We start from the raw sequence: 13,739 nt of genomic DNA on the forward strand, positions 1-13,739 counted from the left end.
AAGTAACAATGTAAACAGAATAGAATTAACATTAATTATTATGTAATTTAGCAGAAAATATAGCAAAATAGGAACTAATAAGTTATTATTTACAGGATTCTTATTACAAGATTTATACATGTACACATTAAGCAATATACAATATACGTACTATATACAAGGGGATGAGGTAATGCAGTGCAATAGTATGTAATGTTAAGCAGATATTTACATTCACTAAAAACACATCTTTTTTTCTATGAGAAAATAGGTATGTGTTTTATAGATGGTGTATAATGAATTGGTATAAGAGGCAGATATTGTAGCAAATATGACTTGGGGAATGTGATTTGTGGGATGTAGTTGCAGATGGAGTTGGCTCTCTAGTTGTTATTTTTTTTCTTTTTTAGTTCCTCATCTACTACACTTTTGAAGTGTTCAAAACTGTTGAACACAACACCTTCAAAACCTGAAGTGGTGGACTTCCTAGTTGCTGGGCAATAGGTAAATATTTTTTGGCTACTTTCAGCAGCCTTGTCTTTGGAGGGCGTGTACCTCTTGCGCTGCCCACCACACTGGGGTACTTGGCAGGCCCCACAAGGCTTCATGGATTTATGAGGCTTGATTGGTCTGGATGTCAGCGCAGGAGGTGGTGTGAAAGGTATGAACCCTTGACTGCTGGATGCCCCACAGAGCATCATAGATGGTCCCTGTGGCTGTGCAGGAACCACTACCAGGACAGGTGCTGCTGACGCTCTGGGTGGGATGTACGTGGCCACAGGGGGTTTAGGTTGAATGGGCCGGTTCCCAAGCATTTCCACATCAACCCTGCAAAAATAAATCATACATATGATGATGAGTATAATTAATGAGAAATAATGTGTATGACTATCAATTCACGTGGTTTGTTGTGTTTAAGTTTAAACCACTCAGCTGATAAATTCAGATATGTTCACATATTTGAATAAAGTAGTAAAGTCACATACTTGTGACATGAAGAACTGAACAACTTACTTCCGCTTCTGACCATGCCTTTTCCCAGCTGTATGACGTAGGCTCTGGTACTGAACCTGAGGTCGATCTGGAGCTGGAAGGGATTCTGGCAGAGTCGGAGCTGCTGGCATTGGTTCTTCTGACAGCACTCTTTGGTGGGGTTTCACCTTTGGCATTACTGTTGCCCTGTAGTTAGCCTTCTTCTCTTCCCGTGCCATGAATGTAGAGATGGACTTGGCATTCAGATTGGGCAGAGGAATGGAGAGACCTTTGAGGATGGGATCGTCTCTGACTCGGTCTACAATCCTTTTATACTGGCCCTTGATTGCATTGGTGATTTTAGTGGGGGAGGTGAGACGACTGGCTGGTGGCCGGTTTTTCAGCATCTTAATAATGAGGTACAACAGACGACTATCCTCAGTCACCTGGGCTGACTGAGGGTACTTCATCCAGGAAAACTTTGTCTTCTGTGCTGCTCTGGTCTCAGGTGTGTCAGCTCCCAAGCATCTGCCAAACAGGGTGTAACCCCACCTTGACTCATACCTTTTTACAAAGTTGGCTGCAGACCTGTCATGCTCATGCAGAGCACCAACTGCATTGCCAATCTTCAGCCTTAGGTCAGCTGGCACTAGGTGACGGTCACTGTTGTCTGCCAGTTCTAAAATGAGAAGGGCCAAGGCTTCCACTTCCTCCAGCCCAGGAAGATGCAGATGGCTCTGGGTCATCAGCACATCCTGCAGAGCAGGACTGTCCTCCTCCTCCACCTGTTCTGATTGAGTGAGGATGACATGTTTGTCACTGACAGTGTCCATAGGATCCTCCTCTGACTCTGCACCCATGTCTACGCCCTCATCTGACAGCTTGTCCTCGCCTTGTTCAGCCGTCTCCTCTTCTTCACGGGCCTGCTCTTCCTCAACTGCAAATATGTAATGTACTAATCACCAGTGTGTCTAGGCAGTTACAACAACTAACAGTAGACTAATTAATACAACATGGCGATGCTGCAGTTCATTTGTTTCATATTATGTAAAATAAAAATGAACTATATCATGCATACTTGTCATGGATAGAATATGCATGATATTTATAGGTATTTGACTGCTCAGTATGTATGTATATTGTTATAATGCAGGATTGTGTACCTTGCTGGGCATAGTAATCCCTTGCAGTGAAGCTGGTTGACTGGCACATGGCATACTCTACTCCAAGGAGCTCCTCCTCGTCTGGGTCCTTGTATACAGCAGGGTAGGGCATTGGAGAGGCAAAGTTGGGCTCGAGGACATGCTCTTTACCGAAGAGCACAACAGCCTGCTGATTCAGGCGCTGAATCTGCCGTGGGTCCATACACCACGTCTGCCTGCCATGACCACCAGCAACCCGGAGTGATTCCATGCGGCTGTTCCACTGCACAGCAAATGCAATCAGATACACCTGAAAGACATGACCATTCATGCATTATTGTACATCAGAAACTAATTTTGATTACAAAGTGGGCATCGCCCAGCAGCATGACATACAATTTGTCTTTTGTCCGCAATAGGCTATTTTGTGTGTGTGCGCATCTCATACACCCGGTTGATGCTATGTGAACAGCATAGAGCTCACATACACACAGGAAGAGAGGGTAGCACAAAAGCAGGGAGGATACAGGTAAAATATGCTTATGAACAATGTTGTGTAATCAATATTTTTTTAAAATATTAAAGCTGTTTATACTTACTTGGAATGGCATAACTCCACATCTCTGTGAGGGAATGGCATTGTACAGGTGTGAGTGCAAGCCCTCCAAGGAGTTACTGCCTCGCCGACACCTGTACTTGTTCAGGCGGACACCATTCAGCACCACCACCTTCACTGAAACATACAGCTGTATGCCAGGGGGGTCCTATAAAACATGCGTTGCTTATTTATTATGGTGTCTGTGAGTTTGAGTTTGTATGATTTTACAATGATTAGTTCAAAAATGTTTACCCACCTGCATACAACTAAGATGCTTGCTTGCAGTTGCCCAGTGAGAATCCACTGCCTGTGCTGATTTGAACAGGTGGATTCCATCAATGTCAAGGCCTGCAGGTCCCTTGAACTCCGTAATGATGGACTCAATTGCTGAAGCTGTCTCCTGTAACAATCATTCACATTTATTTTATATAGTTATATCGCTTAAAATGTGAAATTATTTCAATAATTGGAAGTATTTCCAAAATGAAATATAGTAGTGTGACAACTTAGTTAATTTTAGTGAAGTATGTTTTGAGCTTCTTATACATAAAGATTATACATGGATTAATAGTACACTTAACCTCAACCCCACGGGTGATCCGTCTGACATAGGACCTGATCTGGTGAGGTTTGAGGAAGGTTATCATGTCCTCGTCTGAAAGACTGGCGTACAACTCCTGGTTGCCCTTCCTGACTGCCTGGATTAGGAGCATCATATCGTCCTTGTAGTAGGCCAGCACTGCACCTGCAAGGGCACTCATGAACACCCCATACTTGGCATGGCTCTGTTTGATGACAACAGCATCCCAGCGGTGCAGCCAGTGTCGAATGTCCAGTCTGACCACAGTGCCCTTCTGCACCCAGTCCCCGAACAGGTTCTCCAGGAAGGACGAACCACTGTCACTGAAACAATATAAATTCAGCATGTGTTCTTTGTTTTTTTAACATTAAATGAATGACAAATTTTATCAGGGTATATGGATGTGTTATTACCTACCGACAACAGTTGTTATCTGCATATATGACAGTTGGTGCAGGAGCCCTAGCTCGTTCAAAGCGGCCCATCAGACCTTTGGCCATACGGCTGTAACACCCCTCAGACTCAGCTGCCACCACCACTGTGGTCAAGAACTGGCCCCACTCGTTCAGCACACTGGTGACATACTGCATGGTGCCCTGACCATCACCATATATCTTCTTAAGGACCTGGAAAACACAAAGCAGAACATTCATTTGATAAGATCTAACAATAACCTGTCTGTCCAATATAATTTATATGAATTACAATGCATGTACATTTTGTATCCATCACATTTGAACACTGAACAGTGAGGCCAAAGTCCCTTATTCAAAACAATAAGCTGGCTCAAGTCACTTTAAAGTGACTAAATAAATATTAAGTCTGCATAACTTCATGAATTGATACAATACACATACCTTTCTTGTACCATCAATGCAGAGGATTTCTCCAGTCACACTGAGGATTGAGGCTCTGTACACAGGCATCCTCTCCATCTCCATGATCATGTGTGCACGCCTCAGCACACGGGCACAAGGAAGGGGAGTCCGGGGCAGAGGAGGGGTGTAAGTACCAGCAGCTTTGACAAAGGACAGGATGCTCTTCTGAGACGATGCAGATCCAGCTGTGTGGGCTTCATACAGGAGAGTCTGGTACAGGTCACGGCGCTCCACATACCACTCATCATGTCCCTGCTGCAGCACTCTCTGGACTTTGTTCATGGACACACTGTTGACCCTGTCATTCAGAAGAGTAACCACTCCTTTGTCAATAGCACGCTTCCCACACAGTATGGCAGGAAACATGCTTCTGATGGCCGGGGCCAAGTTCATCAGAATCTTGGGACTGTGTGCCAGCCAAATGTACTGCTGAACATGATGACTGTCCTCATCTTCACTGTCTGCGTCACTATGTGTCTTACTCACTGCCCGCCTCATCTTTTCACAATGTGAACACTTCAGCTTCTCTGTCAACAGGGTGTAATTATACTTCATCCCACACACTTGCCTGGCATAACTACCAAAACCTTTCTTTTCAAGGTATTCACCTGGTGGTGCAGGGCAGTTGGAGCTAGGGCAGCGGATCTTGGCTTGCATCACACCAACTGGGCGCCAGAAGAAGGCAGGGGTTGTGAAAAATGCCATCATGTTGGGCAGTCCTCCCTTGACAGAAGTAGGAATTGGGGGTGGGTGGAACTGCATCTTCTCCTTTAAAAGCCTTCTCTCCACAATATCTCCTTTGGCATTCTTGTACCTGGAAGGCCTCTCAAACAGACCATACATCTCATCACATTTCAGCCACTTGATGTTAGGAGGAGCTATACCATTGGCTTGTGTAGATGGAGGTGGATGCTCCCAGTATTTCTGCCAGCCCTCCAGCAAGATGTTACCAGTTTCTGAGGCAGAGGTGTCAACAGGGGAAGAAGGTCTTCCCTGAGATGTGCTGAGGCTGTGGGAAGAGTCCTGACTCACAGCCGGTGTGAGCTCTCCCCAGGTGGTCAGCTGTGTGGAGACTGCTACCTCAGACTCTTCAAGGACAGTCTCTGTAGAAAAAATCAGACAAAATGTATTGAGCACATTGCTTAAGATGTGAATATAATGACAAACACAAGCATTATCACAATAAACAAAGTTTGTTTCTATTTTCCATGTTATCAGATCTTATTTTAGAGAACACAAATTATATTTAATACAAACATTTTAGTATAGAGCTGCTACAAAAAATATAGGCAATAGTGTAAACAAATATTGTAATATAATAAAAAAATCTAACATATCACATATACAAATTAAATAGATTTTTGTATGTGTTATCTAAATGCCAAAAAAAGCATTTAGGCATTAAATCTGTTACACTGAAAAAGGGGCAGCTAGCTTGATAATATACCTCACCCTGCTGAAAATTAAAGTGAAATCCAAAACCTACTGTCGTCATTATCAGTGCCATAAAATGTGTGATATTTCGGCAGTGTATTTAGTCAGATGTTTGAAATACATCAGTAAGAAAATGTTATATGAATTTCAAAATAGAGTTATGCCGTGTTAAATGTTAATTACCAGCAGCTGCCAACAATTCAGCATCACTGGCATAGTCAGGATCCTGCTGGAACTTAGAAAGGGTAGATTCAGCCTTCTTTCCTTTGTCTTTCCTTGACTCCTGTTCATGCAGAAAATAAAGAAATTATAGAAAAACACATACAGAGTTGTATTGTACCACATAAACACAAGTACTTACACTGTTACCACTTCCTATGTCTAAAGCACAAGCTTTTGTGCAGAGTAAACATTGATGATTTTACTATTGAAGGTGCATTAATATGTGCCTAACTTATTTACACATGCACTACATTTTTTTTTTATAAACAAAACAGTAAATATAATTTAATCTCAGTTAACGGGTCAAAGTTACCTCCAAGTGTTTGTCAAGATGAAAGGTGACAGGCGGGAACTCTCTGGCATACTGCAGCAATCGCTCCTTTTGCCACTTTAGGAGATCGTTCTTCTCACCCTTCTGGCAATATTCAGACAGCAGCCATATGACCCAGCCCACATCATTTTCGAGCAGCCACCTGAAAGACTGTCCTGCATATTTGCCGAATGTGACAACTAGCTGGCCTTTCCACATTTCCCCTCCAGCTTTCTTTGCAGCAGCCTCCGCCTTTTCAGAATCCAGACAGCTGGGGTCTACTGCTTTGCTGGGGGCCACTGCCACACTCTTAGCTGCATCCGTACACTGCAGCTTGGCCTCTCCCTGCCTGTACAGACGGATGCATGGGTACAGGTGCTGTTTTTGGTGGCTGCTCAGCTGCTGTTTCAGTGAGAAGCTTTTCCCACACACTTCACACACATATCCCTTTGGACCATGAAGCTGCATGTGCCGAGTCAGGTTGGACTTCACAGAGAAACTACTGCCACATACACTGCACTTGTGTCCCTCCAAATCCATGCTTTTTTATCTGTTGTAATAAAACAGAAACAGATTCAGATTAGTTTCTTCTTTTCAAACTGTACAGGGGACTAAACACTGGAAGACCAGGAGATGCAAAACATGTACACAAGTAACAGTACTGCTATTACTATTACTTAAATTAGAAGTAAAAAGGTATTTTGTAAAATAATAGTAATAAAAAAAATACTACACAAGTACTGAGTAATCTTTATGGATGTTATCTGATTTACCTTTTAATGTGATATTTCATGTGATTAGCTAAAAGTTCAAAAGGTAATGGTTTTATCATTTTAGACTATATTTTTGCTTGCCTTGTGTTTTCAGTGTTTTAACATGTTATTGACTGTTAATGACTTATCAGTTACTACAAAAATAGACAAAATAGTTTAGATTAGTGGAGATAGCCGGACAAAACAGCCCTAAACGATTTAAATGTACAGTAAGTAGTCAATTCCAACAGGACAAACTGGCAAGTGACAGTAACGTTAGTGTTACTAGCCACAGGTAAAATCTACCTGTATTTGGATAGTAGGTTAGTCCTAATGTCCAGCCCTGATTGTGTTTGGGTATTTCCAAAGTATTTACTTTTTAGTAAAACATTACAAAGACTATCAAGAATTACTGCAGTTTACGATTCATGTTAGTAACTTAGTTAGATGGGCGATTATATTTTCGCTATTAATGCTTTTAAAACTTTAAAGTTAATAGCTTTGTAATTACTGCACGTAAATCCATGCAGGAAAAAAAAAACTGTTAGAAAGCATTTCTGGAGCTGGAGAATATACTGGACTTACCTCTTGTTTGCCGTTACCGATCTCACTGTTACCGATCTCAGTCCATTGATGATAGTACGGTTGTTTACGCTTGTCACTCACATGATGCACTTGATCCGGTCCGGCCATCTGATTGGTGGGTTGAGGAAGCAGCCGGCTCAACAGAGCTCAGTGATTGGTTGATTGAGATGCTCAACTTGCTCAACGGCGCTCAATGATTGGTCAATAATTGCTCAGTATAGGGACTTAGAGGAGAGTGCGCCTGGGAATACCAGGTGCTGTAAGCTTTTGCCTTTTCTTCACTATTTATATAATATGCTGGCTTTTAGAAAGACGTGTTTTACCGCTCTATTTATTACAATCATTTAAATGTATTATAGAGTTTTAAGTGTTTTACATGTTTTTTAGGCCATTTTATTACTCTTAACATTTTAAGTGTATGTGTCTTTAATAAATGGATGGTTGGCCTGTCATGTGACTAGACACATGACAGGAAGCAGGAAGTACAACTGTATAAGAGAGCAGCATGACAAACAAAGGACAGTCACCAAACTGTTGGATTGAGGAGTTGCTAATTTTAGAGCTCACCTTTCCATTCACCACCTGCAAACTTTGGATTACACTTTCTGTGGATTGTATATACACTGGTGGACACTCACATTGGACTTATCAACACACTGGGGTTCTTGGACTGTTTTTAGGGTATGGACAAATGAACTGTATTCTTTTAACAGAGTTTACCTGTTTTTAGGGTATGGACAAATGAACTGTATTCTTTTAACAGAGTTTACCTAGTTTTATCGTGTTGTTTTAAAGTCTTTTATGTGAACCTTGTAAATACACCAAATCTATTTAAACCAATTTTCTTTTATGTCTCATTCTTTTAACCACTAGTCATCTCTCACAGTTAAATCTGACCCCATTTTAGTCTTGTAACTCGGCTGATAAGGCTGATTGTTACACTTTTATGGGAGACCGCCTGGGAATACCAGGTGCTGTAAGCTTTTGCCTTTTCTTCACTATTTATATAATATGCTGGCTTTTACGGAGGCTGATCTTTAAATAGCCCACTTTTTGGAGCAGCCCTCGCTTATGGCCATACCGCGCTGAGAGCGCCCGATCTCGTCTGATCTCGGAAGCTACGCAGCGTCGGGCCTGGTTAGTACTTGGATGGGAGACCTCCTGGGAATACCAGGTGCTGTAAGCTTTTGCCTTTTCTTCACTATTTATATAATATGCTGGCTTTTACGGAGGCTGATCTTTAAATAGCCCACTTTTTGGAGCAGCCCTCGCTTACGGCCATACCCCCACCTGAGGCGCTAGAGAGCAAACAGGAAGTGAGTTGGCAGTTTGTAGTGTGCAGTAGGTGAGATAGGCTCACCGTTTTTCTGGGTGTTTTTTCACATTTATTTTGTTTGTTTTTTAGTTAGAAGAAGTTTTTTTTGAGGAAGGTTTTTTTTTAACCCCAAACAGGTCTTTCTGTTTGGGGTTTGAGACAACCAAAATATGGATTTAATGGACAAAGAACACGGACTGGTAAAACAACATGAGATGGGAAATGCGGAACCAGGATTTGTTGCAGACATAACTGAAAGGAATATAAATGAAAGACATGGAGAAAACAATAATGAAACGTGGGCGACGGTGGTTTCAAGGAGGAAACAAGAAAGAAAAACAACTGGACAAGAACGGAAAGGAGATCTACAATCAACTGAAGGTATTGGAATTGAGAAAGAAGTTGGAGAAAAAAGAAATGTTTTATCTCAACGACAACAAATGATACAGAAATTAAGCAAACAAACAAGGTATCAGAGGGAATACAAGAAAGAAGCAACATTAACAATGACTGTTAAAGATATAGAAAATATAACAATACTAATGATAATTAAAGCAGTTGAAGAGAAAGTTGGAATGGGAAAATTGATCGGACTGAGAAGAAAAAATAATTATGATTTTGAAATGACTATGGAAAGTGAGATGGACTGTGATTTGCTGTTGAATGGAATAATGATAAACGGACAAGAATGTGAGATAAGGAAATTGTGTGCAACAGAAAGAATGGTGTCTTTCTTGAGTCTGCCCAGCTATATTGAAGATGAGGAAATCAGTCAAAAACTAATCAATTGGGGTGTAACTCCCATTCTACCACTAAGAAGAAGATATCATCCCGGGACAACGGTGGCAGACGGAACACGATTTTTGAGGGTAAAGTTTCCACAAGAGGTGACGTCTTTACCATACAACACAAGCTTCAGGACTGAAGAAGGAGTGCAGTACTTCAGAGTGATTCACGATAATCAAGTGAAGACATGCAGGATCTGTGTAAGTCCGGAGCATGAAAAAAAGGACTGCCCACAATTCACATGCAGAAATTGTCTTGAGCAGGGGCATTATGCGCGAGACTGTAAAGTCCCGCGGTGCCAAGGCTGCCAAAAGACAATGTTAAGATGCAGATGCGAGATAGAAGACGAGGAAAATGAAGATCCAGGAATGGAAATACAAGAGGTAATGGGAGTTACAACAATTGAGAGGTTAAATGACTCACAAAGGCAGACGCAAGGAGAGGACGAGAAACAAGATGACGAGGAAGAGGAGAACAACAACATAGATGAGAATAAAGAAAAGAAGGAAGATGAAGAACAAGGAATGGAGATGGGAGGAGGAGCGAACAAAGAGGATATAAATTTGATTAAAGAAGGATTTTCTAAGGAACAGGACGATGTGGACACTAATGAACTGGACTACGAAAAAGGACAAGAAAAAGAAAAAGCTGAGGATAAGGGAATAAAGACACTGACTGAGGTAAGAGGAGCAGACAATGGGGGGGAAATTCGTGGAATGGAAAACAAAGGAAAAGAAAGACTGAATAGATGTGTAAAAACAAGAAAAGATGGCTTAGACATTCAACAGGTTCTTAAAAGGCAGAAGATAAGAAGAGAAGAGCAAAAGGAAAGACTGGAGAGGAGGAAAGCTGAAATGGGTGAAGTAAAAAATACTTTTTTGAAAGACAATGAAACGGATTGAATGGTGGGTTTTGGTTTTTCCAATCTTTTCTTTAATGAGCTCTATATCAATTGTATCGCTGAATGCTAGAGGATTATCCAAATGTCAAAAGTTTGAAAGATTAATGTGTCTGACCAAAAAATGTGATGTGCTATGTTTACAAGAAACGAAATGGGAAGATAAAATAAGTGATGAAATTAGAAAATTATGGAACGGAGAAATATATAGTAACTGTGATATGGAAAGGAAGAGAGGGGTAGCTATTTTAATAAGAAAAGGAGTATTTGAAGAAGTAAATATAGATTATAAAGACACAAAGGGAAGAATAATAATTGTTAAATTTGTGTGTAATGGAAAAGAAATGAAAGTGTGTAATATACATGCACCAAATGATGAAAGAGATAAATTTAATTTTTACAGGGATATGAATGAGTTAATAGAAAAACATGACAACATTATGGTGTTAGGTGATTTTAACACTGTAATACAGAGAATTGATGTAGATGATTCAATGGGATTTAGAAGAGATAGAGGGAGGAATGAACTACATAACATAATGGAGAAATATAATATGGTGGATGTGTGGAGAGAGAGGAATGGTATGAAAAGAGAATATTCAAGAAGACAAATTGTTGACAGAGTTCTAAAGCAAAGTAGAATAGACTTATTTTTATGTAAGAAAAAGGAAGCATATTATGTCACTAAGGCGTCTTACAAAAATTATAGTGAGAGTGACCATGATTTTTTATGGATATTGATGAATTTTAATGAGGCTGATAAAGGACCAGGGGTGTGGATATTAAATGCAGAACTTCTAAAAAATGAAATATACAGAATGGAAATAGAAAGTATAATAATTAATAGTGTAAATGAGGAAATGTATGAAATGGAAAAAGGGTTTTGGTGGGACATTCTAAAAAAAAGAATAAAAAAATTCTCAATGGAATATTCAAAAAAATGGCAAAAAGTCAAAAAGATGAAAGAAAATAAGATCAAAAAAGAGTGGGATGAAGAAATGAGGAAAGTAAATGAGCATGATGAAAATATTGATAAGATAATAGAATTACAGGAAGAATTAAAGAAAATAGAAGAAGAGAAGTGTAAAGGAGCAATAATAAGAAGTAGGGCGAAAGACATTGTAGAAGGAGAAAGAAGTACGAAATATTTTTATGAATTAGAAAAAACAAGACAGAGAGCAGATATAATAAAAAGTATTAAAACAGAAGATGCGAGGATTGTAGAAGATAAAACAGGAATTTTGGAAGAAGTCAGAGAATTCTATAAGCATTTATTTACCAAAAATGAGATAGTTTTAGAAGATGAGGAATTTGTATTAAGTAAAATACAGGTTAAAGTTAATGAGGGAGACAAAGAAATGTGTGAGAGTGAGATTACGGAATTAGAAATAGGAATTGCAATTGATCAACTGAAAAATGGTAAAAGTCCAGGAATAGATGGATTAACAGCTGAATTTTATAAGGTTTTTAAAGATGTGTTATGTCCAATTTTAAATGAAATATTTATAGATAATTTTAAAAAAGGGAATTTAACGAATAGTATGAAGAAAGGTATGGTGAAAATAATTTACAAGAAAAAAGGTGATAAGAGAGACCTGAAAAACTACAGACCACTAAGCATGTTGAATACAGATTATAAAATATTAGCCAAAATTTTAGCCAATCGATTGAAAATAGTAGTACCAAATATAATTACTACAAATCAAGCATATGCTGTTCTAAAAAGAGATATTACTGATGTCATTAACAATATAAGAGATATGATATGGTACATGAAGGAGGAGAAAGAAACAGGATATATAATAAGTGTGGATTTAGAAAAGGCTTTTGATAGAGTTGAACACAAATACTTGATACATGTGATGGAGAGATTTGGTTTTGGGGAGAATTTTTTAAAATGGATAAAATGTTTATATACAGATATAAGTAGTTGTGTAAAAGTGAATGGTTTTTTAACTAAAGATTTTAAAATAACGAGATCAATCAGACAAGGGTGTCCTATGTCAGCATTATTATACACTTTAGTATCTGAAGCTTTAGGACTGGCAGTAGACCAGGAAAAGAACATAAAAGGAATACGCATAAAAGGAGAAGAATCAGAACAAAAAATATTTCAATATGCAGATGACACGACATTGTTTGTAAAAGATATTAAAAGTATGGATAAAGCAATGGAAGTTTTAGAAAGATATTGTAAAGGAACAGGGGCAAAAGTTAATAAAGAAAAAACTACATACATGAAAATTGGATTACCGAATGATCTGCTGAATAAAATGCAATTTAAGGAAGAAAAGAAGAGTATGAAAATTTTAGGTATAAGGGTTGGAGAAAATGAAAATGAAATAAGAGAAGTGGTATGGGAGGAGGTTTTAAAAGGAATGGAGAAGAGATTAAATTTCTGGAAATTAAGAGGATTATTTTTAAAAGGGAAGGTTTTAGTTATTAATTCTTTGTTTTTATCAAAAATGTGGTATGTATTGGGTTCTGTGAGTTTGCCTATATGGGTGTATAAAAAAATCAAATCTATTGTTTTAAACTTTTTATGGGAGGGGAAACCATCGAAAATTGCTTATGACACTCTAATTGGAAAGGTGGAGGAAGGAGGGTTGGGACTAATAGATCCATTAATAAGAATGAAAAGTATAAGAATAAAAACTGTTAATAAATACTGGAAACATGGGAAATATGCGTGGAAGGGTGTAATGAACTATTTTTTAAATAAATGTGGAAAAATGGGAGATGATGTTTTATGGATGAAGCTAAAAGAAAACATGATGAACGGAATACCAGAGTTTTATAAAGAGGTTGTAAAAGCATGGGGTGATTTTAGAAAGCATGTTGTTTGTACGTCTTTTACCAGGGAAGAGATTTTAAGACAACCATTGTTTTTAAATAATCAAATTAAAAAGGGAAATGATACCATTTTTTATAAAAAATGGTTTTATGCGGGGATAAAGCAAATAAAAGATATTTTGTATGAAGTGATACCTGGTTTTGTACCGGTGCAAGTAATAAGAGACGCAATTGTAGAAAATTATGACAATGAAACTAAAACAGTCTTAGAAAAACAATACAAACAAATGAAAGAAGTAATACCGGAAGAATGGATAAATATTATAGAAGGTACAGAAGAAACAAAAGGTAATGATGGAATGATGATTGATTTTAAAAGTAATGACAAACAGCATGCTTTTAAAGATGGTATTTTAAAGATGTTTTATTCTTGTTTATGTGAAGATGTTTTTATCACACCAAAAGCAGAAGGATATTGGCAAAGATTGTACCCAA

At 38.7% G+C, this 13,739-nt stretch overlaps 1 non-coding gene across 1 annotated transcript; it reads left to right on the plus strand.

The window, feature by feature from the left end:
- Positions 1-8,519: 8,519 nt before the first annotated feature.
- Positions 8,520-8,638, plus strand: LOC141317429 (5S ribosomal RNA). The gene has a single exon (XR_012351810.1). It is a non-coding gene; the product is annotated as a 5S ribosomal RNA (ribosomal RNA).
- The last annotated feature ends 5,101 nt before the right edge of the window (positions 8,639-13,739 follow it).

Source organism: Garra rufa, chromosome 1 (assembly GCF_049309525.1).
Source record: "Garra rufa chromosome 1, GarRuf1.0, whole genome shotgun sequence".
NCBI lineage: Eukaryota > Metazoa > Chordata > Actinopteri > Cypriniformes > Cyprinidae > Garra > Garra rufa.